Source organism: Lynx rufus, unplaced genomic scaffold (assembly GCF_022079265.1).
Source record: "Lynx rufus isolate CCGP_SWC_20201006 ecotype Redwood Valley unplaced genomic scaffold, mLynRuf1.p SCAF_1, whole genome shotgun sequence".
NCBI classification, from domain to species: domain Eukaryota; kingdom Metazoa; phylum Chordata; class Mammalia; order Carnivora; family Felidae; genus Lynx; species Lynx rufus.
The window spans coordinates 210,163,578-210,191,215 of record NW_025814823.1 but is presented as its reverse complement, the minus strand read 5'-3'; the positions used below and the strand labels follow the sequence as shown (position 1 = coordinate 210,191,215).

The following is a 27,638-nucleotide window of genomic DNA, read 5'->3' as shown; positions in this document are numbered from 1 at the left end:
TTGGATCATGCAGATGAGGGCCACCCCAGGGGATGGCAGAGCTATACAATAAAGGAGCTGAGCCTCGGAGCCACTGGCTTGGAGGGCCACCACAGAGACACAAATTTCTACCTTGGTGAGCCCACTCTTATTTTGTGTCTCTTTCACAAGAGCCAAACCTGTCTGCTATTAGCACACAGAAATATTATGCAACTATTTTAAATGATGCTTTGAGGAGCGATCTGAATGTCACAAAAGAATGTTTATGATATTGGGGCGCCTGGGTGGCGCAGTCGGTTAAGGGTCCGACTTCAGCCAGGTCACGATCTCGCGGTCCGTGAGTTCGAGCCCCGCGTCGGGCTCTGGGCTGATGGCTCAGAGCCTGGAGCCTGTTTCCGATTCTGTGTCTCCCTCTCTCTCTGCCCCTCCCCCGTTCATGCTCTGTCTGTCTCTGTCCCAAAAATAAATAAACGTTGAAAAAAAAAAATTTTTTTAAAAAAAAGAATGTTTATGATACAGTAAATGGGGAAACACTGGATACTAAATTGTATATATAATATGATCTCAGCAATTCTTTAACAAATTCATGGTTAAACACACCAGAAAGAACTATGCCAAAAAAGATTTATGTTTGAATATTTTCCTTCTACTTGTCTATACTTTTTCAAATTTTCTGCGGTATGCATCCAATATGTTGATAATCAAGAGAAGATAAGGTATAAAAATTCTAGCCACCTGTATTTCAAGACAAAGCTGCCCCGGCTGCCAGAAATACCCCCTCCTCTTCTGCACTCATGGGTCATTTCATTCTCGGCTCTGTTATACTGTAAGCAAGCACCCTGTCTTTTGTAACTTTGTGCTGCTCGGAATTTCACCTCTGATAGACAACAGGTATTTGATGGATGAATCACAATTAGAAGGGCTGCGATGTTTATAAATACAGCCAACTTAAAGCAATAAGTTGGCTGCTTTATTTGTACTTTACTTGTCTTACCAGCAAATTAGTCACAATCCGCTGTATCTAGTTTATCTTCCAATATTAAACTTAAGAACAACCACAAAATTAATGTAGCTGCATTCAAGTTTTGCACATTTTTTTCTTAATATTTACCACCACCCTACTAAGCACGTATTATTATCCCCCATTTTACAGATTTTGAAACTGAAGCTCAGAGAGCTTATTTGCCCCAGATCATGGAACTACCAAGTGATAGGGCTGAGACTGTAATATCGACCTTTTTGACTTTACCACATTATCCTACATAACATCTTTTTATCCAAACATTTATTTGAGTGTATGCTTTTAACATTTTACCTCATAAAATAGCAGTTCTGGTAATACATAATACCCATGCAGTATAGACTAAAGGCTAAATAACATCTTACACAATATTTGTATCTGCATACACATATGTACTCTTTTAATACTGACAATAATCTACACAAGTACTTTTATTGTACTAATAATATATTCCCTTTTCTATTAACTAGTTTTTAATTGAAAAAGGAAAACATGCCACAATCTAATCATGAGAAAAACATCATAAATCCCAATTCAGAGATATTATACTGACTAGTAGCCACTACTGACTAGTACTTACTGAAACTGTCAAGGTCATCAAAAACAAGGAAAGTCTGAGAAACTATCACAGCAAAGAGGAGCCTAAGGAGACAGGACAACTAAATGTAATGTGAAATCTTAGATGAGATCTTGGAACAGAAAAAGTACATTAGGTAAAAATGAAGGAAATTCAAATAAAGTACATAAATACTGTATCAATATTGGTTCATTGTGACAAATTGTGAAAAATGTACCATATTAATAATATAAGATGCTAGTAATAGGAGGATGTGGATGTAGGTATATGGAACCTCTGAGCCATATTTGTAATTTTTCTGTAAATCTAAAACTATCCTAAATCTAAAAGGTTTTTTTTTATATTTTATTTAGTTATTTACTTATTTATTTATAATTCCAGTATAGTTAACATACAGTGTTATATTAGTTTCAGGTTTACAATATAGTGATTCAACAGTTCTGTACATCACTCAGTGCTCATCATAAGTTTACTTTTCATCCCCTTCACCTATACGCCCGTCCCCCACCCACCACCCCCCTGGTAACCATCTGTTTGTTCTCTATGGCTGAGAGACTGGGTTTTGGTTTGTCTTTTTTCCCATTTGTTTGTTTTGTTTCTTAAATTTCACATGTGAGTGAAATCATATTGGTGTTTGTCTTTCTCTGACTGACTTATTTCACCTACCATTATATTCTCTAGATCCAACCATGCTGTTGCAGATGGCAAGATTTCATTCATTTTTCTGGCTAATATTTCATTGTGTATATATGCCACATCTTTATCCATTCATCTACTGATGGACACTCAGGCTGCTTCCATAATTTGGCTATCATAAATAATGCTGCAATAAATATAGGGGTGCATATATCCTTCTGAATTACTGTTTTCATATTCTCTGGGTAAATACCGAGTAGTGCCATTTCCTAGATCATACGGTAATTCTATTTTTAACTTTTTGAGGAAGCTCCATACTGTTTTACACAGTGGCTGCACTGGTTTGCATTCCCACCAACAGTGCAATAGGGTTCCTTTTTCTCCACTTCCTCACCAACACTTGTTGTTTCTTGTGTTTTTGATTTTAGCCCTTCTGACAGGTGTGAGGTGATATCTCATTGTGGTTTTGATTTGCATTTCCCTGATGAGTGATGTTGAGCATTTTTTCATGTATCTGTTGGCCATCTGGATGTCTTCTTTAGAGAAGTGCCTATTCATGTCTTCTGCCTGGTTTTTCTAGTTGGATTATTTGTTTTTCTGGTGTTGAGTTGTATAGTTATTTATCTATTTTGGATACTAACCCTTTATTGGATATGTCATTTACAGACATATTTAGTAGGTTGTCTTTTAGTTTTATTGATTGCTTCCTTTGCTGTGCAGAAGCTTTTTGTTTTGATGTTGTCGTCCCAATAGTTTTGTTTTGGGGGTTATTTGTTTGTTTTTGGCTGTTTGTTTTTGTTTTTGTTTTGCTTTTGTTTGCCGAATCTCAGGAAGCATATCTAGAAAAATGCTGCTGTAGCCAATGTTAGAGCAATTATTCCTGGGCTCTCTTCTAGGATTTTTATGGTTTCGGCCTCACATTTGGGTCCTTAATCCATCTTGAGTTTACTTTTGTGTGTGATGTAAGAAAGTGGTCCAGTTTCATCATTTTGCGTGTAGCTGTACAGTTGACTCAACACCATTTGTTGAAAAGACTGTCTTTTTCCCATTGCATATTCCTGCCTCCTTTGTGGAAGATTAATTGACCATAAGACCATGGGTTTATTTCTGGGCTCTCTGTTCTGTTCCATTGATCTATATGTCTATAAAAAGTTGATGTTTTAAAAAAAGGAATACATGCATTTGAAAAAAGTCTCAAACAGAACCAGAATATATAAAATGTAACAGTAAGTCTGCCTCTTATTTTAGATTCTATTCTCTTGGTTCTCCTTCTCAGAAGCAACCATGGCTGCCAATTTCTCGTATCTCCTTCTCTACAAGCACATGCAGGTTCTAACATATTTTCCAGTAGAGAAAACTATATTTATGACTTAAGACTCTAACTCACGAGGTTCAAGGTAGGTAAGTGTACTAGGTTCCTATGACTGCTATAATAAATGACCACAGACTTGGTGGCTTAAAACAACAAAACTTATTCCCTCACAGTTCTGGAGGCAAGAGATCTGAAACCACTGTCATCACTGGGTCACATCAATGTGTCAACAGGGCTGAGCTCCCTCCATAGGCTCAAGGGTAGACTCTGCTCCTCACCTCTTCCAGCTTCTGGTGGCCATCAGCAATCCATGGCTTGTGGCCACATCCCTCCAATCTCTGCCTTCATAGTTATATCACTTTCTCCTCTTCTGTGTATGTCAAATCTCCCCTTGTGTCCTTCTTGAAAGGCTTACAGTATGATTATGCAAGACTATCTTTCCTTCTCCGGATCCCTAACTGAATCACACTTGTGAAGACAATCTTCCAAAAATAAAGAAGTAGTCTCAGGTTCCAAGTATTAGGACCAATCATCTTTGGGGGCTTTTGTTCAGACCACTCCAGTAAGTTGTGGATCAGTTAACATTAAAGCTTCCTTTCACAAATTAATGACGATATCTAGAACCCAACCATTGCCCAGAACTTATTCATGTTAACAAAACTAAGAAAGGCTGATTTTCTGATGAATCTCTAACATCCCTATCACTTGCCCTGTGAGGGACTTAACTGTACCCCCTTTAAGCTCATCTTAAAAGATGTAGGATGGTCACAGGTCGTATGCAGCCAGTAATTTAAGTTCAGTGTCTCAAGACATTGTTTTCAATTTCCCTTCCCATCTTCCCCCCTGCAAGGGCCACCTAACTCCCCGTGCTACCAGCCCCTTCCGTCCTGTTGCATCAGTTTCCAGCTGTGGTTGTTCCAGCCTCATTGTCATTGTCAGAACAGCATGATGAAAGACCTACAGCGTCTGATGCAAGACAGTGCTCCCTCGGTGCCCTCTCACCCAACAAGCTGACTCTGTCCCCTGTGTGAGAACCCAGCTGCCTGGCTGGGGAACATCTGCCAGTCCCCAGAGCTCCAGATTCTGACTTTGAAAGCAACCTTAGGTCTTTACATGTGAAGCAGAAGAACTCTGGAGAACTCTGCACACAGGTGGGTTCACTATGACGGTCAGGAAGGTAAGAAGGTGATGTACACGCCAAGAAAAGGGAAAACAAACAAACACCCCAGCCTGGGGATCCACAGCATGGACCTGCCACACCTTCCTGATTCATTGCCTCCAACCTTCCAGAGACAGCTTGGAACATCTTGCCTATGAAATACCTAGCACAAAGACTTGGTACTTTTATTTTCTCTTAGGGTTAAGTACTGAAAATGTTGGTTACTATTGAGCCTACTAGGAAAGTTTAATTTAAAACTTAACACTTTCAGGGTGCCTGGGTGGCTCAGTCAGTTAAGCATCCGACTTGGGCTCAAGTCATGATCTCACAGTTTGTGGGTTCGAGCCCTGCATCGGGCTCTGTGCTGCCAGCTCAGAACCTGGAGCCTGCTTTGGATTCTGTGTCTCCCTCTCTCTGCCCCTCCCCCACTCATGCTCTGTCTCTCTCTCTCTCTCTCTCTCTCTCTCTCAAAAATAAACATTAAAAAAAAATTGTACAAAACTTAACACTTTCCTACCTTGTGGGCTCTGACACATTCCTACCAGTGTTAAAACAACTCCAGGGAAAGAAGCAATGCCATTTCAACATAAAACGACAGCTCCCAGGACTTTCATTTACCACCAGTGATTACTGCTCAGGGAAAGGATTAAAAGTGTATATAAAGCATAACTCCAATTCCCCACAGTCCACCTGCCAGTTCCTTTCTGTAGCCAGCATCATATTTACCAATAAATTTTAAGCCAAGCATGAAAAAGTCAAGAATACCAATAACTGTTATTTGGAGTGCTGACAACGGGCATAATGCTGCTATTAACCAGCACGTCTGACTGGGCTCATTACACAAATATGCCCATCCTTCTGGAGGGCTGTGGGGAGGAGCGAGTGAGGTAATGTATCCGGGGTGCTTCGCACGACGCCTGGCAAGTGGTAAAGGCTTGATACATAGCAGCTACCGCTATTATTAAGCACAGCAGTGGGGCCCGTGTGGAAACTCCATACGGTATTAGGCAAAGGGAGGAGGAAAAATGAGGAGAAATGCACAGTAAGAGGTGGGGCGGGGGAGAAAGAGGAGAGAAAAAGAGAGACCAAGAATCGGACAGACAAGTTTTGCGAGTTTTCCCCAGGATAACTTCTACCCTAGACGCACAGTCCAAAATGACATTTTTTAAAATCTGATTGTTAGATGCTGCCAATTGAGCTAAAATTGTATATTTTAAATTTATGCCAGATTGGAAATTCAGTTAGCTATATTTAGTTTCCTTCCTTTTTTTTTTTTTTTTAACAAAAATGAAAGACCCAGGTGATAATTTTTTCTACCTACTCAGTCCTAAGACTAAATCCTGGTATGTGATCATTTCATGGGCCACTTGCCTATCTGGAATACTTGGAAAATGTGCCTGATAAGGTAAAGCTCCCCTCTCCTGACCCAGGCAACCAAGACCTCCCTTGATCAACACAGTGAAATGGGTGATATTTCATCATCCCCAAGGCTCTTTTGATGTACAGGAATAAAATACATAGATGACGTTCATCACCAGTCTCTCAATGGGGAGAAGGACATCAGTGTCACTGTTCTGAATATTTATTTGTGTCCTGTATTAGTCCTCGGGAAACTTGAAGAGCTTTTCAGCAAGAACCTGTACAATAATATTATGACATAATATAAATTAGAATAAGGAATCAACAGCAGGGATAAAATAAACAAAAATAGAAAATCAAGCCTAAGGAAAGCCCAAGGCAGCTAATAGAGAGGCTAGAGTGTGCCTCAAATTCAGCTACAGAGAGTAGTTTCCAGGAAACCAGAGCAGCAACCCAGGAGCCAGGGCCCATGAGGCCAACCTCAAGCCTAGAGAGGAGGAAACAGCAGGAGCCACTGGAATCAAAAATGGGATTGCAGGGCGAGGCTGAAGATCTTGCAAGTCTGGACTGGGGACAGCCAGTGGGCCAGAAATATCCAACTTTATTTCCATTATTTCAACCCAACCCCACCCACCTCTCCATCTAGTATGGCCCCAGGGAAACACAGATCACTAGTTTCCAAAGACCCAGTGTGTAGATAGTCCGACATGCTGGTTAAGGGTGCTTCCAGATGCTTTTAAGATCAGACGAATAAGTGGTAAAGTAAGCATCTGTTGAATACCTGCCACAAAGGCAGGAATTTTCTCAAGAGACATGGTCTACTCTAGCATGGCAACAAGTAAATGCTAAGGTTGTGGCATTCTATACCATGGATCGTGGCTCTGATGCTCTTGGCATGGACTCTAGTTAAAACAGGTGTTACCAATCATTCAGCAAGGTCAAAAAAAAAAAATTTTTCAGAAATGCTCTCATGTGCAAAAGCTTCCCAGTGAACCTGCCTGGATGAATTAGTTGCACAACGTGCCCCTAGAGGAACTACACGAATTAGCCTGCAGCAGTCGTTACTAGATACAGAGCAATAAATTTTGGAGGACATCTGCCAAAAGAATAATTATCATTTTAGAATAGTTAATGTCAAATGGCTCTTAAAAAGAGAAAAACAATTAGCTAGCAGGACCATCTGTTTGTGGCAGACCCCTCCTGGTTCCTTACAAGAGGGCACAGATCAGTAAACTGGAAGGTTTGCATGTTTGTATTATCCTATTATCTATAGCCAGGTATCCAGGTGATTGCACAAAAGTTTCAAATCATTGAAATATAATTTTGCACATAGGTGAAAAGTGACAAACTAAACAATCCCAAATTATTATCTAATTTCTTAACAATCCATTCTGGCTAACCCTGCTTCTTCCAGAAGTATGAATATACAGTGTACCAGGCTTCCCATCACATCCGAATTAATATTGTAATAGGTTTTTTTAAGATGGATAGCTCCCATACTGAGTTGCAATAAGTTTTGTGGTTTTTTTTATCTTTTCTTTTTTTTTAATTTTATTTAAATCCAAGTTCGTTAACATATAGTGTAATAATAGTTTCAGGAGTAGACTTTAGTGATTCATCACTTACGTGCTCATCGCAACAAGTGCCCTCCTAGTGCCCATCACCCCTGTAGCCCAACACCCCACCCACCTTCCCTCCAGCAACCCTCAGTTTGTTCTCTGTTTTTAAACTTTTTAAAAATGTTTTATTTAGTTTTTGAGAGAGAGAGAGAGAGAGCGCACATGGGGGAGAGACAGAAAGAGAGTGGAAGAGAGGATCCAAAGGGGGTGGGGAGGCTCCGCACTGAGAGGCTGATAGCAGCCTGATGCAGGGCTCAAACTCACAAACCACGAGAGCATGACCTAAACCAAATTCGGACACTCAACCAACTGAGCCACCCAGGCGCCCCTGTTCTCTGTATTTAAGAGTCTCTTAAGGTTTGCCTCCCTCTGTTTTTGTCTTATTTTATTGTAATAGTTTTTGAGTGACTTGGCCCCTCCAATTACCTTTTCTGATTCAAAAGTATGAGGAAGGAATCCCATGGGTGTCTATTCTCCAGTGTCCTTGTCCATTATTTCCTATGATAAGCAGAATGGCTCCCCCAAAGACATCCACATCCTAACCTGCAGAACCTGTGAATATGTTAGGTTATACAGTAAGGAGGAATTAAGGTTGGAGTTGGAATTAAGTTGCTAATTAACTGACCTTGAGAGGGGAGGATGACCCTAGATTATTGTAGTGAGCCCAATGGAATCACAGGGTCTGTAAAAGTGGAAGAGGGAGACAGTCAGAACTAGGAAAATGGCATCATGAGAAAGATTCAACCAGCCTTTGCATGCTTTGAAGATAGAAGGGGGGCAAGAACCAAGGAATGTAGACAGTATCTAGAATCTGGAAAAAGCAAGAAAGCAGAGTCTCCCTTAGTGTCTTCAGGAAGGAACCCAGCCCTACAGTCACCTTAATTTTAGCCCAGTGAGACCCATTTTGGATTTTTGACTGTGAGATGGTAAATTTGCTACTTTACTAGTATTTTATTTCTCCCCAGCTGCAACTCCTACATAACCCCAAAATTCACCTCTCTCTTTCTTCCCAGACTTAACTGATTCTTCAACCTTGAAAACACCAATTGGAATCATCTGGGGAGCTTTCAAAATACTGAATCCTGGGACTCACACCAGAGATTCTGACTTAATTGATCTGGGGACAGCCCAGGTCAGGAATTTTTTAAACTCCCCACATGATTCTAATGTGCAGGTGAGTTTGAGAACCACTGTCATAAAGGGTGTGACATATGTTCTCATTAACCCCTCTGTGTCTCTGCAGTTTTTGGTCTCAGATTCTTCAGACCACACTGCTTCTTATTAGAATCAAAAGCAGATAAAAAGCAATAAAAGATATAAGCTAACATGTCATTTTTGACAGACTTCTCTCCAGAATAAGTAGGGAACATAACCAGCAGTAGTGGAGAAGCCACACCTGAGCTTTGCTTGCTCCTCATGTAAAGTATGGGCTTAGGAATAGTGGTCTCCTAAACCCGTATATATAGAGATCAGATTGTACGTGCAAAGAACAGAATCCATCATAGCTGTGTTAAGTAGGAAAAATACTTATTACAGGCCACTGCAAAGGCTTACTGAATCATTGGGAAAGCTGAAGATACAGCCACCAACTCAAGCTTTCAGGAACAAAAAGCCACAATGCAGAAACAGGTCACCAAAGGAGTTTCTGCCTTTGCTGCAGGAAGCAGCTGGCTCCAGCGCCACGCTGCACTGCTGTGATCAGGAAGCTGCTACAGTGGGAAGGCTGCCACATCAGAAAGTTGTATCATGCCTACATACATACCAGCCTAAGGGAGGAGCCAACGCTCTGCCTCTTAGTACTCAAACCAGCTAGGTTACTAGACACTGGTACCTATCTTGAAGCTGCCACAGAAAAAAATAAATCCCCCCCGCCCCCCGCCCCGTGACTCTGCTTTTCAGAAAAAAGCAAGCACAGCAGAGTATAGCCTCCACTCCACTTCCACCTTCCAAATCTTACCCAAGTGTGTTTGATTGGCCCAGCCTAAATGACACCCAAAATGTTAGCTGCAAGAGAGTCAACAAGTATTTTACTTTCTAACTTGTGCAGATCATGAAAGTTCACAGAACAAATCCTGAACGGATATTGAGCACCGATCCACCATAAATGCCATAGACTGTTCCTCCGGCTCGTCAACATCCATCCATACTTACGTTCTCTCCATATTTAAACTTCCAAACAATAATAACATAACTGTCCCTGTACTTAAAAAAACATGTACTCACCTCCCCTCAAAAGAAACTCAAAGTTCCATGAGTCTGCATCTATCTTTGAGTGATATTCATTCCTTCTCTAGCTCAGTTTCAATTCCACCAGGGTATTTATTATATATAAATTCACTTATAAAATTAACCACTATCAGTAGACCATATGTAAAGTTGCGATGAAAGGGATAAGGGAGGAAGAGAAATGGTTAATTATATAAAATATACATGTCAGAGCAAGGAAGAAATCATTGGTGGTTATGATAGTTCCAGTTTCAGGTGCAAGTCTATAGTTGGTATTTACAACTCTTGTCCTCCACAGCCCATTGTAGGTTACTTTTGTCCTCAGTCAGCATCACGGCTGGGCCAACTTATTTAGCTGATGGAGTCACCCGGATCTTTATTCCTAGTGAATCTGAACACTAGGGGATCCTGATTATATTCAATTTCTGTAGTCTTCCATTAAAGGTATATATATTTAAGATACACATTAAAAATATAATTTAATATAACTTTTACCACTGGGCACAGCACTACTATGAAATGCCCCAGAGAATCCCCTCCATTCCAAAAATACTTCTCCCTGCTCCCACTGTATAATGGCAATCCTATTTCCTCTTGACAACGGGGCTCAATCACCCAGCTGACCTAATGATGACCCCTCTTCTGTCTGTTGGTTCATTTGCATGAGGTGCCCAAATGGTGACTGGCAATCTCAAATTTCAGTTTAATGGTACGAACTGATATCATGTGCCTCCTGGTATTTTCACTGAGGACCCAATATTAGTTAAGTGATATTACTGCCAAAAAATGCATAACCTGAATCTAATTATGAGGAAACACTGTCAGATCGTGGAAAGAGGCTTACAGATATCCACAAAATAGGTCAATGTGTCCAAATTATTTCTTAGCAACTAATCCTCAAAACACGCCCTATCCTGAACATGAAGATATGTGTGACCATCCTAACAATTCCATTCACATACCTCTTCCTCAGTCCTTGACATCAGTCCCCCTATGTTTTTCCCTCTGTATGTCTAACCATCTAGCTATTCCAGTGCCCATTAACCATCACCAGTGATTCAGCCTGGACCTCTGAACATCTTTACTTTCAGGTAATATTGACAAGTTCTTCCCACTAAGACATTGTTCTTTCCCTACTGTCCTTCAAAATTACCACCGAGTGGGGCTATCATGCTACAGAAGCTGACTTCCAGCTGATACAAGCGTGTCATGTGGAACACATCTATAAACCAGGCTTGATTTTTTTTTTTTTTTACCCAGTTAACACGTTCATTGGGCCCACACCCAAGGATCTATAGGTAGTGATTAAGGGAGAGGACAATGCAACAATAGGCGATACCCTGGGAGTGTGAGCCCTTTGTTCAGGCAATGTACCTGTGCCTTCAAGACCACTTAATGATGAAGTGTTGAAGAATGAAGAATGAGAAGACCCATTCTTATAGCTTGATTAATCAGATAACACCAAGCCCATGGACAGCTCAGGTCACATGGTCACTTGGTATTCCATGAAAAATAAGCCAGGCCTATTTCCCAAAGGGAGTATTTTTGATTAGGTATGTCAAGTGGGATCCTGACAGACCAGTCATCTATTCCATTCCTGGAAACATCATGATCCTTAACTACTCATGATCAATCAACTACCCAATTAACTATTCCAGCTCCCTTACCAGAAGCAGCTTCCACCTTGAATCGTGCATTTAACTACTGCTACTTGTCTTCTGCCACTCCAGGATCTCAACAAGCCCACTGCAATCAAAATTCCCATTTCAATAGCCGCATCTCTCACCTTTACCCCTGCCCTGACCTAGAGAGGATTACACTGCAATATTTGCCAAGGATATATTTCTCACAATTTTGTTTCTCAGTGCATTGGTGAAGAGAGCATCCTCTGGACCTCTTTAGTTAGTTACTGGGTCATACGTCATATGTGAAATACCTACTTCAATGGTTCTTTCTCTCAGGATTCCTCCCCCTACATTATACCATGGATTTTTGATGCCTGAATTTCCTTCCATGTAGGCCACCTTTGAGTCCCATTTCCAGTCATTCAGCCAGGCCAAGAGTTACAACCATTACCGGTTGCACCAACTAGAACAATGAGTCCAGAATCTTTGGGAAATGCACCCACACCAACAAATTAAGCCAGATTTAAAATTAAGCTTCTTCCTCTCTGGCCTAGATTCTCATAATGCATTCCCACACCTGTTCCCTAGGTTTTTGCCTATATAAATGAGCAAACTCTTGCAATTCCTCAGTTGTGTAAACCTTTGCTTCATAAGATAGACATTGTACTTGTCCTTCTGGGGACATGCTGGTGTCTGACTCTGCTTACAGATCTGGAACAATGAGTGGTGGGAAATAGGGGCAGGAAGAAAACTGAAATCCCCTAGCAAGGAACTTATCTCAGTAAGGTCATTACAGAGTCTCTAAGCAAGCCCTGACCAGCCTTATCAAACAGAGAAGGACAAGATGCTTTTATGGCAATGAGGTTCAATGGAGTTTTGGGGAACTTGGTACTCAGGTTCAACTGAACCCATCCAAATAGTCCCAATTCTCAGGGTCCCACTCTTTCCCAATCAATACCTAAAGTTTTTCATAAAAGAACTAGTGGTTTTATGAGTTTAGATTATCTTTTAATCATCAGCCCACAGGATCAAATGGCATTTGATGTTAGAATGCATCAGCTCTGCAGCTACATGAAATAAATGGTTTTTCTAGAAAGTTGTGGAAGCTCCTTAGTCCTCTGATATGTCTCATGACAATAACCTTAAAATCCTGATCATATCATTTTCTTTCTTGAAGTTCTCCGATGTAATTATAAACAGCCACCCAACTCCACAGATCTTGTATTCTTTATTCTCACCATGGTGGTCAGCAGGCACTCTACCAAAGTCTTTGCCTTCACTGGGCGCTTCATTCTAAGTGATCAATATTTGAAGAAACTACTTCACCACTACATGTCATATACTGCTAGTATTCCATATTCTAATGCTAACATAATCATTGCTACTTTCAAATCAAACCCAATCAAATGAAAAAAAAATCCAAATTTCCAATTTTTTAAGAGTCTGTTGCCTATAACCCTCCTGGTACCAATCACAGTCATGGACAGGGTTCAATTCCAGGGAACATAAGCAATTCTAGCAAGAAAATGAAGAATGAAAAAACTTATTATAGGGCATTAGAAAGCTTACTGAATCAGGGCGCCTGGGTGGCTCAGTTGGTTAAGTGTCCAACTCTTGATTTTGGCTCAGGTCATGATCTTGGGATTTGTGAATTTGAGCCCTGCATTGGGCTCTGCATTGATAGTGAGGAGCCTGCTTGGGATTCTCTCTCTCCCTCTCTCTCTGCCCCTCCCCCACTCATATTTTCTCTCTCTCTCTCTCTCTCTCTCTCTCTCTCTCAAAATAAATAAACTTTAAAAAGAAATAATTTAAAAAAAATTTTTTAAAGCTTACTGCATCATTAGGAGAGTCAAGGATTTAGGTTGACATTTCAGAAATGTCTCCCGAAATTACATGGTAGATCTGGGTCACCAGGGGAGCTCTTGGTTCTCCCAAGATTAGGAAACTGCCACCTCTTAAACGTTATGACTACCAAAGTCCAGAAGCCATTACAGTGGAGCGGCCCTCATGGACAGGAAGCTGACACCACACCAAACCAGACATGCTTTAATCCTCACTTGCAAATGAGCTTTCTGTGACTGTCTCCTGACAGTCACACACTTCTGCTAGTGCTGCTGCAGAAAATTCAAATGCCTTAGGGCGCCTGGTGGCTCAGTCTGTTAAGTGTCCGACTTCCGTTCAGGTCATGATCTCACGGTTCTTGAGTTCAAGCCCCACACTGGGCTCTGTGCTGACAACTCAGAGTCTGGAGCCTGCTTTGGATTCTGTGTCTCCCTCTCCCTCTGCCCCTTACCCACTCTCACTCTCTCCCTCTCAAAAACAAATAAACATTAAAAAAAAGAGAGAGGGAGAGAGAGGCGCCTGACTGGTTCAGTCGGTTAAGTGTCCGACTTTGGCTCAGGTCATGATCTTACAACTGGAGGGTTCAAGCCCCACATTGGGCTCTGTGCTGACAACTCACAACCTGGAGCCTGCTTTGGATTCTGTGTCTCCCTCTCTCTCTGCCGCTCCCCTGCTCACACTCTCTCTCTCAAAAATAAATAAACAACTAAAAAATTAAAAAAAAAAAAGAAAATTCTAATGCCTCTATGACCAAACTTCAAAGAAAACACAGAAGCAGTGAAAGCATGGCCTCTGCCTCATTTCTACCTTCTAAACATTGCACAGTGCAACATAATGGCAGAACTTAAATGACATCCAGAGCCCTGAGGGTAGGGTAGTCTGGAAAATGTGGTGTTTGGCTCTTCAGCCACTACAGTACAAGAAGGCATATTAGAAGGCAGGTGGCATAGACAGTAGGAGCAGATCTAGCAAACCCATCACAAACCCCAAATACTAAGTTCTAGTCTTAAGCTCTGACAAAGAACTTTTGTAGATGTAACTCTGTTTGCAACCAGTGGGTCCACTACTTACATTTCTTTATATTCCCTACATACCTATTTTTTAATTCCTCAACAGTGATAAATAAATTGTAAGTTCCAATTGATTGAATGACTGGTTTAGAATATGTTATAACAGAGAAAAGCATTTATTTTTATTTTTCTGACTCATTTCTAGAAATCACTGGGCAATGTCTCCTCCACACAGCTGCAGCACAAAATATTTGCTGTTTACCTTGATGAGATACCAGAAGGTCTTCTGAATCATCTGAGTAACAATAAATTATATTTGGTAGCATTGTAGATGAAGTACGTTGTACAGTATACTCATTTCTGGAAACTGACATGGCGAACCAATACACCCCTTTTTTTCCATTCACTTCAGAAAACAGAGAGTTTACTGTCTCAAGGAAAGACGCACTTTCATGGCCTCTTGAAGTCAATAATGTGACTTACAGAAGAATCCCAGTAGAGATGAGCAGTCTGTCTTCTCCAAGATATCCCCTTTCTTATCGTGCATTCAGTTGTCTTGAAACTCCCAAAGTCTCTAGAGTAATTGTTTTGCCTGAAACAGAGAACATCTTTGTGAGTGTTTCTCAGAGGAACAACTGACCCAGAGAACTATAGGCCCTTCCTTCAAATTCTATTCTCAGCAGAGTACTGGTTTTGGGTATATAAATACCCAATTCATTCATTGTGCCTAGTATTGGCCAGAACCCAAACCTTGCACAGCCCCTTGGCCTGCTCAGATTTTGGGAGGGCAAAGGTCATCCTGTCCATCATCCTGTTTTCAGCCAGGACTATGCAAAATTAATCCCAACCTACAAGAAACTGATTGTAACCTAGGAATGACATAAAATAGCCATTTTTTTCTCTGATCTCCTGTGTTACTTCCTAAGGCATTGATTGAAAGAAAACAAGTAGCTAATAAAAGGTGAAAAGATTACACTTCAGAAGCACCAAGAAGACCTTGACAAAACCCGTATGGGCTCTCAAAATGATTTTTCAATGATTACTGTGTTTTACTCAAAGAGTTAAGGATTTGGGAGACAGCCCACAGCAAGCAATGTAGAACACATTGACTTGAGCAGACCAGATCTCTCTCTCTGCAAACAAAGAGGGAAAGAAAGAAAATGAAGATAATTATTGTAGTAATTCAATAGCCCCCTTTCCTCCTGAAATGCTAAAATCCTTGCCTCAAACTTTGGTGGAGACTGATTACAGCTTAGTAGCTGCTCTGGTCATAGACCTTAAGAGCATTTTTCAGAGTGGAACGGTCTTCCATTCCACGTCCCCACTGCAAACTTCGTGCTCCTCAGCAATACAGGATAATACCCTTCACTTTCTTTTGACAGTCAGACCCAAACTTTCCTGTCTAACCCTAAATTCTCAAGGCTTTTCTAACAAGGAATGCAAGGCGCCCCCTGGAAGAACTGGCCAGGATGGAGGATAATGGCCCCAAAAGAAGGTGTTTACTATGCCTTTTTTTTATTATTTTTTTAATGTTTATTTATTTTTGAGAGAGACAGAGACAGAATGCGAGTGGGTTAGGGGCAGAGAGAGAGGGAGACACAGAAGCAGAAGCAGGCTCCAGGCTCTGAGCTGTCAGCACAGAGCCTGACACGGGGCTTGAACTCACAAGCCGCAAGATCATGACCTGAGCCAAAGTCAGACGCTCAACCGACTGAGCCACCCAGGCGCTACTATGCCTTTATTTTTAAAAGGAACCATGGGCAATTAAATGTCGTTTATACTCCTTTTTAAGAAATCAAGGAAGGAGTAAGAATAACCTCTCAGGTTATCTTTTTAGAATCCTGTCTGGCCCTCAAGGCAAGTCCAGCTGTGTCTTGTCCCTTTGTGGCATCTGCCTGTCATTGTCTTACAACTCCTTCCCCCAACATGCACCAATGGAGGCTTCTGCCTATGCTTTGCCTACCAGACCTAATTTGTGCATTTCATTCTCCCTAATTGTCTTACCCCTGCCACACACACACACACGATCCTCTATCACAACCCCAACATAGTCATAAAAGGCAATGACTTCACAGCTAAATAGTGTGAGATCTAATTGTGGCTCCACCATATACAAACCGTTGGGCAAGTTCTATTCCTCAATGTTCTAATCTGTAAAATGAAGTTAATAATAGCATCTACCACAAAAAGTTGCTTTTGAAGGTTAAGTTATGAATGCTATTCAAGTGATTAGAAAAAATGTCTGGCATAAGGTGGTACTCAATATATATATATATATCAGCTCTTATTGTTACAGGATATGGCATCTAGATGGCATATTGAGTAATTACATTTCCTTCCTGTTCTAACAAACAGTAAAGTACTAGATGTTGGCTATGCCCACATCTCCATTCAGAGGAAAGTGGTCATGGATATTCTTTATTCTTTATTAAGATACTATCGCTGATGGTCACTGAACCAAAAATGAGTGCCCAGGACTGAGGCAACCACATGTCCGTAAGATAAACATGAGCAAGACATTGCCAAGGAGACAACTTGACCTAAGAAGCTACCTAATCAGAGCACTCCACATTGAGTGGTGACAACCCAGCCCGATCAGAATTTCTCTCTTGGAAAGTTGGAATATAAAAGCACACAGGGAAGAAAACAATAGAGGCCTGTTTGAAAGACATTGAAAAAATGGCCAGATCACTAGTAGGGCAACCATATTCTGAACGGCAATTATTCACTGAGTTCTTCATGAAGCCAGAAGAACTTTAAGCCTGGGAAGCAGAGGATCCAGTGATGGCACAGGTGGTGAGATAATTTCCCACATTTTTTTTTCACTTCATTCACACACTTAACATATGCAACTTTCATCAACCAAAAGAAAAAGTCCCAAATGCACAAGTGAAAAATATCCAAACTGTTAACATAGGATTAACTAATACCAGCTACTTTTAAGTACAGCTGTATAAATTCAAAAAAGCTATCCTGTATGTATATACAAAATTGTTTATACACAAGTCTATACATAGGGTCTATACATTTATTTCCTCAGAACCCTTAGGTGTGCCACCTCTTGGTGAAGACACCAACACTTCATTCACATATTTTACGAAAAAAGAAAGACTATTTCCAGGACTGACAACACTGTGCATATTGTATTCAGATCATGTGGGCTCCATTCAATTGATTAGGATCTTTCTGGTGCATCTTTGTGTTAAAACCTATCTCTTAAGTGGTGATTTTCAACCTTCAGTGTTAATAGAAACCTGTAAAATTTGTTAAAATGTAGACTCATGGGCCCCTTCCCTAGAGATTCTGATTCAGTAGAACTGGAGTGGAGCCTCAGACAGGGAGGGTCACTATTTGTGACCTCACAGGTTATTCACCGTACTCCTCCAGGAACACATTCATACTGACGACAATGCGAATGCTTCCTGAGAGTTGTGCAGTGCACAACCTGCCCACCTAAATGTGGTGGCCATGAATAGTCCTCATGTAAGTGGCTCTAAGTTCACACTAAGAAATACGGAGAGTGACTTAGATATGTTCCTTTTTTGCCATCTCAAAGAATCCAACAAATATGAGTTCCCTGCTGATCCACCCAGGTCCTAGTTACTATTCATGCTTAACAAGGTGTCTACAGTTGGGCAGGACTAAAGCAGAGAGGGAAAAGGATAGGCAGAAAAAGGACCAGTGCATTTGTGTTTCATTATAAGCTTCAACAAGAGGCTTGAAATCTAGTCTAAATATATGTCCCTTCTGAGTGCTACTGCTGTGAAGCAATTGGAATGAAAGCAAATACAAAGAGCACAGAATGAATTGCTGGTGAAAACCCTACAACACCCTGAGGCACTGGCATTGTGCTCCCACCTCCCTGCCCCTCATTATAGATGTTGCTTTCGAAGCCCCATTAATTGGTGAGGGTCCCAATATACTTAAGGAGTAGAAAGATGCACAAGCCCCTGAAAAAAATCATTGTGCTTCTAGAGAAAGGATTTTTTTAATTTTTTATTCAAGTTCCAATTAGTTAACATATGGCGTAATATTAGTTTCAGGTGTACAATATAGTGATTCAACACTTCCATACATCACCTGTGCACTCCTTCATCCCCATCACCTAGTAAATCCATTCCCCCCTCCCCTCTGGTAACCATCAGTTTGTTCTCTATAGTTAAGAATCTGTTTCTTGGTTTGCCTCTCTTTTTTCCCCTTTGCTCGTTTGTATTGTTTCTTAAATCCCATACAAAAGTGAAACCATGTGGCATTTTTTTTGACGAACTTATTTTGCGCAGCATAATATTCTCTAGCTCCACCCATCTCGTTATAAATGGCAAGATTTCATTATTTTGTATGGGTAAATAATATCCCATTGTGTATATATACTACCTCTTCTTTTTTTTAATTTTTTTTAAGTTTATTTTCGAGAGACACCGGGAGTGTGGGGGAGGGGCAGAGAGAGAGAGGGAAAAAGGATCTGAAGCGGGCTCTGTGCTGACAGCAGACAGCCCAATGCAGGGCCTGAACTCACAAACCATGAGATCATGACCTGAGCTGAAGTTGGATGCTTAACGGACCAAGCCACCCAGTTGCTTTTCTTTCTCCATTCATCTATCTATGGGCACTTGGGCTGTTTCCATAATTTGGCTACTGTAAGTAATGGTGCTATAAACATCAGGGTCATGTATCCCTTTGAATTAGTATTTTTGTATTCTTTGGATAAACACCTAGTAGTGTGATGGTTGGATTGTAGGGGAGTTCTATTTTTAACTTTTTGAGGAAACTCCATACATACTGTTTTACACGATGGCTGCACCAGTTTGCATTCCCACCAACCATGTAAGAGGCTTCCTTTTCCTCCATATTCTCACCAACACCTGTTGTTTCTTGTGTTGCTGATTTTACCCATTCTGACAGGTGTGAGGTGATATCTCATTGTAGTTTTGATGATAAGTGATGTGGAGCATCTTTTCATGTGTCTGTCTTCTTTGGAGAAATGTCTATTCATGTCTTCTGCCCATTTTTTAATTGGATTATTTGTTTTTTGGGTGTTGAGTTTTATAAATTCTGTGTCTATTTTGGACACTAACCCTTTATCAGATATGTCATTTGACAATAACTTCTCCCATTCCATAGGTTGCCTTTTAGTTTTGCTGATTGTTTCCTTTGCTGTGCAGAAGCTTTTTATTTTAATGTAGTCCCAATAGTTTATTTTTGCTTTTGTTCCCTTGCCTCAGGAGAAATATCTAGAAAGAAGTTGCTACAGCTGATGTCAAAGAAGTTACTGCCTGTGTTCACTAGAGAAAGGATTTATCATCTTGTATCAACTGAGTTCAAGTCAACAGGTTTTTGCTGAGCTCAGTTAGGTGCTGATGGAATTAAAAAAAAAAAAAAATTAGAAGACTCCATCTGAAGCCACCCAAGGAGAGAAGTGTCTCTTGTGAAGAAGAGGGACACAACTAAAACATGTAAAGAAACTGGAGGACAAGGAAGAAAATATGTCATCGAGTACAAAGTTAATGAGGCGGTACCTGAATTAGAGCTCAGGAAACCAAGAGACAAGTGAGGCTGTGCAATGCCACATGGAGGCACTTGAAGAATATTCTAGCAGCTACTTTTGTAAACAGTAGAGGTGTCTGAGGTTTGAAAGGAGAAACACACTTGGTCATTTTTCTGTCGGTCGGCATTTCCTTTGATCCCAGTATTGGACTTGGTCACATTCACATGCTCTGGACCCTAACATTTTACTCTGATTTTCCCGAGTGCACCTCACTTCTGCCACATCCTTGCCTCGACTTCTCAGACACTGGGCTAGGACACCAACGGGAACCACCCAGCACTTGTGCGAAACTAGTGAAGCGAGGGAGATGACACCTGGGGGCAATCCTTGACATGTCAGGGCTGAGAACTTGCGGGTGCCTGTCCCACTTGTGTCCCTTGAGTGGACAGTTCTGAGAGGCATTTTTCATGGCTCTCAGTCCCAGAAGGAACAGGCCCCAGTTTCTCACAGCAGTGACCAAACTTGACAACAAGCTCTTTACCAACTGGCTTTGCCGCTTGTCTTGTTTTCCTTCTTCCCCATCCCCCACTCCCATCCGCTGACCTCATTTCCCAAACCACCTGCATACAAACCCTTGTCTTATGCCCTATTTCTGATAGGAACCCTGGTATAAACAATCTCCTAGAGAGATAATGGTTTCTGGTTCCTGATATTTTATGCTCAATTTGCAGGGAACTCTGACACAGGCCTTCTCCCCCAAGCACACTCATCTCAGGAAGGTTCAAACCAAAATGTACTGTGTGTTTCATCTGAGGTTTTGCCAAAGGCAAGATTATAATTCCCTAAGGCCCAGGATATGAGGACAAGGAGGAGAAGGGAGTATTTTATATTTCCCAAGTCCCCGTTATGTGCCACTACTGTGCTATATGTTTGTATCTTATCAACTATTACATAAACCTGATGAGGTGGGTAGAATCTTTTTTTTTTTTTTTTGTAAGAAATGAGGAAACTGCTCAGCAAGCAAGAAGTGATAGAATCAGGATTTGAATTCAAGTCTGACTCTCAAGTCCATATTTTGCCCACTTACCTGATGTTTTCTCCCACGTACTAATTCATGCCTGGGGTTAGGTGCCTGTTTCTCAACAGCGTCAGGGGTCTTCATCTTTCAGTTTTGTCAGTTTGGGAACTCGAAATCAGTGATCTGCAGCAATTAGGTGGCATTTTAATCTCTCCAGGTTGTGGCATAGAGTTGTCCCTTTAAGCAAGAGAGAAAGTTCAGAACATAGAAAGCTGCTTATGTCTGTATGCTACACCCAGGGATTTAAAGCCGGCTTCAGTTTGGCTCTGAGAAATGCAAGGCACCTGTCTGGCCAGTAATGAACACAGAACGTGAGTCAGACCTATCATGGCTCGGGGCTCAATGCTGAGCACACAGTAGGTACACAAGAAACATTTGCCAAACTACCCGTGAGCTCTGAGAGCCAAGGCTCCGCTTCCCTCCGAGTGCCTGCCAAAAGTAAATTGTTGGGGGTCACGTAATACATCTCTATGCTCTCTACACCGAGCCCTACTTGTACCTTTTACATGCCAGACCCCAGAATAACAGGGATCTAAACACATTTACCGAAGTCACACAGTAGCATTTTGAGACTGAGAACTGCCGGCCTCCTTTGTGATCACATAGCTTCTTAACCCACAGCTCTTTGAGCTGCCACTGTTTATATTGCTCATACAGGATTAACCAGATCCCCACTGCTTTGTGCCATCCTCTGTGCTCTTCCTGTTTTTGTGTTTATTTACTAATTGGCTGGCTCTAGTTGTTTCCTATTGATTTACCATTCAACTCAGAAAAAGTGATTTAAGTGTAGAGTATTGAAGGCTTGGATCTATATTCTTACACAGCTTCTTTGGTCAGAGACCATGTCGTCTCTGGGAATATCCACTCACCTAGCATTTCCCAACCTTGGTGAAGAAGAGATCAGAATCATTAAACCTCCCAGAGTAGACAATGCCACATTCATCCATTCACTCATTGAGACAGAATACATTATTTCTACACAAAGAAAAGTAGGGGGGCATGTGGCTGGCTCAGTTGGTAGAGCACACAACTCAGTCTCTGGGTCGTGAGTTCAAGCCTCACGCTGAGTGTGGAGTCTACTTAAAATACAATAAAAAAATTTTTTTAAGTCTAAAAATAAAGACAAGTAGGGACTTTAATCCATTTTCTTGAGCACCAGGATGCCACAGAGTTAGGACTCTATGCAGTGTTTCTCAAACTGCAGTCCCTTCGACCAACTGCATCAGAATTCCCTGCCATGATTATAAATATAGATTCCTGGACTCTTTCTCAGACTTAATGTAACAGAATTTGGTTTTGGTTTTTTACCAGGTTATTATTAACCAGGAGATTCTCATCACACTAAAGTTTAAGACCCCCCCCCCAAGATCTATGAGGACTTACATGCCCTACATGGCCAAAGATTTCATTAGTGGACATCACCTATGCCTTGTCCAGTTCAGAGCCCTCAGGCAAGTTCTGGCACTGTATCACTTAATCTTCCTTCATTACATGAATTTAAGTCAATGAATTGGTAGGGGTGAAAAGAAACTGAGAAGAGAAGAAAAATCAAGGTACTACAATCCAAGAAATTCACTGATGAACTCAGGAGGAAATTGCCCCAAGAATAAACCATGACAGTTAAGTCACAGAAAACACATATTTCCAACTATTTCCCACATCTGTGTATGGCCTTCAATAACTTCCTGCAGGTATCCCCTTTTGGCTCCAAAACTGTAGTTATCCAACTTATACTCTGGAAGCAGGGAGGAGTTAACCCAATTGTCTAATTTCCATTGGGAATGCAGGAGAAATTTGGCTTTATCTCCAAGCTATGTGTTATAATAACACCATTTTACAATTTACAATTGCAAAGTAATTTATGGTTTCTAACATCTTTTAAGGATAATACCCCACTTAAACTTTGCATTGTTAGAAATACCCAAATTATAATGTATACACTAATAAGGTTAACAGCAAGCCAGGATTTGGTTGTCTCCTCAAGTAGTTTTTTTATTTTTTTTTATTTTTTTAAATGTTTATTTTTGAGAGAGAGAGAGAGAGAAAAGGGGAAGAGAGAGAGGGAGACACAGAATCTGAAGCAGGCTCCAGCCTCGGAGCTGTCAGCACAGAGCCCAACTTGGGGCTCAAGCTTGTGAACCACGAGATCATGACCTGAGTTAAAGTCAGATGCTTAGCTGACTGAGCCACCCAGGTGACCCTCAAATAATTTCTTTTCAACACAATGAGGTCTTGAAAACAAGATGAGAAGACATTCTTCAGCAAGGATGGAGAAACATGCAAACTCTGACTCATAGTCTGAGTTTCCCAAGACAACATCAATGTCCAGACATGTACTCAATGACAGAAAAAAAAACAAAAAAACAAAAACCTGATGATTTGCCAGAATGAAAATTAGCTCCTCTGATTCAGTGGGTTTGAGTGTATAAATTTTGTTAATAAAATCACCTGCTATAGATCAGATTCCAGGAGACCTATCATGTCTTAAATCATTTCCTGAATTTATTCAAATCTGCCTGTTGAAGAAAGGTTCACTCTCATGCATAATGCCTTTGACCACAAATAAAGTCTCTGCCATCTGTTTTCACACTAGGAAAACACTATTTGGATTCAGTGATGAAATAAAAAAAAAATCCTATTCACATAAATCCAAGTTTTGTTCTCTTACCCTGGGATCCCTCCTGCTGAAATTACAAGGAAAAGAACTTTGTTAATTAAAAAGATGAAGTGTGAACATGTGTTATTCAAGAATATTGATACCTCCACCTACATCTCCAAATTATTAACATTCACATGGCCCTTGGTTTTTGTTTGTTTATCGGCAACAAGAGCTTGTTTAAATCAGGGCTTCAGATACGTCATTTTATCAGGCACCAGCAATGTTTCAGAGGGTACATGGAGATGTCTTTCTTTTTGGAGCTCTTTATAGCCCTTTTAAACAAATATTTCAAGGATATTTATTGCCACTGAGTATCTTATTGAAATAGGAAAACATAGGTGGATTCGGTCACTAAAGAACTCCAGAGAATTTAAAACTGGTTAGACAAGGAAATGTCATTATCATGGTTGATACAGATGGATACTGAATCTTTAAACTCCCCCTGTTGATGACTTTTGCTCTGGATTATGGAGGACATTGATCAAGGGTAAACATATAGTCTTCAATACAGCCTGGAGTTTCAGTATCACACTTCCAGTTCTACCCTGGGGAGCTAGTTTTGAGGACTTTTTTTTTTTTTTTCCTCCTTTAATACCAGACCTAGAATTAGAGCAGGCTCGATAGCCTGTTACTTGTCTATTTTCTCTCCAGCCCTCACTATGTTCCTGACTCTCACATCTTACCATTGTCCCTCCAGAGAAGGAAGTAGGGGAATGTGTAAAATGTGAGGGAGCCCTTCCTCTGAACTATCCCCTAGGCTTCTTTTCCCTGGCCCCATCCACAGGAGGACCTCAGGCCTGGAGGTGCCTGGAACCTGACTTTCTATCATCCTAGAAAAGACAGGGGGTGAAGGGTGGTTCTGTTTATAATCTTTACACTTCTCTCAGCAAGAGCCCCACCTTCTAGCATGCTGGCCTCCTTGAGTGTAACTAATCCACATCAGCCTCCCTCCTTTCAGGGATAGAATACGGGGCAGTGGGAGGATGCTTCATCCCTGCAGCTTGGAAACATTATCAACCCAATATCTCAGGGCCACACAAGTCAGAGGTCCTTTCTGCCACCTCTTACTTCTGCCCATGACCCCATGATTCTCCCAGGGCAGAACATCCAGGCCATGCTCTTCCCTTTGTCCCAAATTAGTTCAGATGAATCCTTCACACCATCTCTTACATCTGTAGCTTTCCATATTCACTGCTTTGACTCTAATTCAGACTTTACTATTTGCATACCAGGATATTTTAGAAGAGGCTCTTATCTTGTGTTCCTTGACTCATCCACCAATCACTCTCTGTTGTTTCAAAGGACTCTTCCTGAGAGTCATTGTTTTCATGTCATGATGGTGGTATAGGAAAATATTAAGGGGCATGGATACTGAGGTCAGTCTGTCTGGGCTCCAATCCTGAATCTGCTACTTATTAACTGTTACTTTGGGCAAGTTACTTAATCACTCTGTGCCACAACATCCTCCACCTGAAATAGGGATAATATATACATATCTCATAGGATTAATCTGAAGATGAAATGAATTAATATAGAAAAGGGTCTGGTATTTAATAAGCATCCAATAAGTGGTAGCTATTATTACTATTATTATGGAATATGGCTCAGACTTCTTGGCCCAGCATCCGTTGGCCTACACAATCTCTACTCTGGAACTGTACTCTTAAAATGGTAGATGCTATCTTGGAGCTCCCCATAGCTTCTAAAAGAAATTAGAAACCCACTTAAGGTGATAAGCATGGTGGCCAATGAGCAAATATTTAATTCGAGCCAAGAGCCTAGAAGAAGTACAAAAAGCCGGGGAGGAGATGTGGTTTTCTTCCCTCTGCTGCTCCTGGGGACACATGCTATGCTCTGTGAAGCCAGAAGGAAGATTTGAGCTGATTATAATCTAATGAGGCTGCCAAATCAGTTTTACTTTCCAATACAGCATAATGACTGGTGAGTCCCATGGGCCCTAAGTCAGGGTTATTTTAACTGGTGGCATTATCTGGGTCAGACCAGTCAGCCTCCACCGGGAACACTCTGGGAAATGTCATCTTCCAAGGCAAAGTGGGAGCAGCCCTTACCACTCAATAGATGGTGATACCCATGGCATTTCCAGGGCAATTTCTGAGTTCGTGAGATGTAACAAGGGAACACAGGATGGGAAAAACAAAAGGGAAAGGAGAGAGAAGAGGGACAAGGACAGAGCATAGCATGGGGAAAAAAACAATACAAGTGGAATAGCAGTTAAGGGGCAGAGGAAAAGTGATTTAAAAAAGAGAAGAAGAAGAAGAAGAAGGGGAGGAGGAGGAGGAGGAAGAAGGAGGAGGAGAAGGAGGAGGAGGAGAAGGAGAAAATAAAAAACAAAAAGAGTAGAAAGTAAAGGAACTGAGTACTGGGGGACAAAGCATGTCTGGAAAAAGAACTAGAAGCTCCAAGGGGCTTGTGTGACTGATGGATTCCGAAGACCTAAAATACACAAGACCAAAAAAAAAAAAAGAGGAAGGAAATACACAACACGGACACACCTTTGGCGTCTAAGCAGTGTCATCTAGAAAGATTTGTTAATAAGCTCGGTAAAGTGCGAAATCGAAGACTGGTCTGGCAAATTCGAATCAGCCAGTTAGATTCTTAAAGCCTCAGACCTCTCTTCTCCAGCCCTAGCAGGTGGCGTGGGCAAGTTACTTGGGAGTTCCCCCATATACTGCTTGGAAATAAGGCTGGTTCAACAGGCTTTGAATCCCCAGGCAAACCCATGCCGTTGCTGAGAGGAAGTGGGATCCACCGGGTTTGCCCCAAGGTTAGCAGCACGGGGGCGGGGCCTCTGCCTCCCTCCCCATTAACGGTCTGGAGGGGAAGGAGGCCTGGGCAGCACCAAATACGCTTTGGGGCAATAATTTAGCCACCCCAAATTACAGGGTCTTCACAAAATGGTCACTATCTTTCCACACTACATTGTGGAGAGACGGTGAAAGAGCTTATATTTCTGAGCTCTTTATCTCGTATGTCAAAAACATCATGAAAAATACACTTGAAAACCACTGCTATCACCTACAAAATCAGGAGTGGAGATCAGATTTACAGACCAGTTTATCCTTTATACCGCCCTCCACCCCTCCCCCAAAGTAATAAAAATGGGAATATGGGGAAATGCGAAGGTGCAATTCAACTAAGCAATATTTTTCAGAAGTTGAGAAACCTTTCTCTATTAAAAGTTCCAGGGGCACCTGGGTGGCTCAGTGGGTTGAGAGTCTGACCCTGGATTTCAGCTCAGGTCATGATCTCCCAGTTTGTATGTTCAAGCCCCAGGTCAAGCTCTGCACTGACACTGTGGAGCCTGCTTGGGATTCTCTCTCTCTCCTTCTCTACCCCTCCCCTGTGTGCGCTCTCTCTTTCTAAAAAATAAATGAACTAAAAGACTAACTAAATAAAAAAAAAAAAAATTCCCACACAGGAGATGGATGCATTGAAACTAAGGAAGGGGGGTGGGAATTAAATAAAATAAACCTTTAGACTAGAGGGCACTACTTGGTTTTCTTTTGCTTCTCCTAAAGTTTCCCAACGTTAGCCGATTGCAATGTGTTTTTTCTTGGTTTTGCTTAGTTTAGGTTTTCCATTTACCCTAGGGCTATGACGGGGACTTGGTAACGATGAGGTCATGTTCCACGGCAATCGGTTAGGTTCTTAGAAGGTTTTTGAGTTTTTTCCGCCTTTCTCCAACTCGAGGGCCACCCCTGTAACGGAGCCACCACCACCTCTCACCGGCTTTCCTGTCGTGGCTTCCACACTTACCAGCTTTACTACCAGCTGTCCACGCGGCAGCCGGCCAGCTCTGCACTGCCTCTACCACGCCCCCTGCCACTTCCTGCACCCTGTGCTTCTCCTTCTTGGCACTGTCCACAGTTTGTAAACGTGCAGAGGTGCAATTATTTGACTACCGACTCTCTCCCGCTGGACTATAAACACAGGAAGGCAGGGGCAGCGCAGAGCAGAGAATCCTCAGGGCCTGTTACACCGCCTGTTACCGCTGGAGCGGTGCCGGCGGGCTGGCGGGATCAGGTCACGT

At 41.5% G+C, this 27,638-nt stretch overlaps 1 long non-coding RNA gene across 5 annotated transcripts in view; it reads right to left on the bottom strand.

The window, feature by feature from the left end:
• The window catches only part of LOC124522179 (uncharacterized), an 87,585-nt gene extending 59,988 nt beyond the window's left edge, over positions 1–27,597 (bottom strand). For 3 of the 5 annotated variants that reach the window (XR_006964694.1, XR_006964695.1, XR_006964704.1), the window contains exons 1-3: positions 27,365–27,597; positions 20,938–21,105; positions 14,849–14,957 (exon numbers count right to left, since the gene is read on the bottom strand). This is a non-coding gene — a long non-coding RNA (uncharacterized LOC124522179). Of the gene's footprint in view, positions 1–6,258; positions 6,322–14,100; positions 14,958–20,937; positions 21,106–27,364 lie in introns of those variants that run through there. The other 2 variants (XR_006964710.1, XR_006964693.1) reach the window with 2 other exon arrangements.
• Positions 27,598–27,638: the final 41 nt, after the last annotated feature.